We start from the raw sequence: 235 nt of genomic DNA, 5'->3' as shown, positions 1-235 counted from the left end.
CAATGCCATTTGTGATGGCTCTTGATGGATTACTTCAGTCTAAAGTACGGGGGAAAACTGCCCTTGGTATGGTGGAGGTGGAGATTGACATCAGAGGGTTTATATTAAGTTGTGTCTCTTACTAAACAGTGACCTTTTTGTTTACAAATTAGCACTCCCATGGCAATTAGCTTAAAGCATTAGTTATATAAAGGTTCTTATTTCAGCACACTTCATTTAGATGTCTTGGTGGGGT

This window comes from Egretta garzetta, unplaced genomic scaffold, assembly GCF_000687185.1.
Source record: "Egretta garzetta isolate BGI_Z169 unplaced genomic scaffold, ASM68718v1 scaffold369, whole genome shotgun sequence".
Lineage (NCBI taxonomy): Eukaryota > Metazoa > Chordata > Aves > Pelecaniformes > Ardeidae > Egretta > Egretta garzetta.
Note: the sequence above shows the minus strand (reverse complement) of the source record.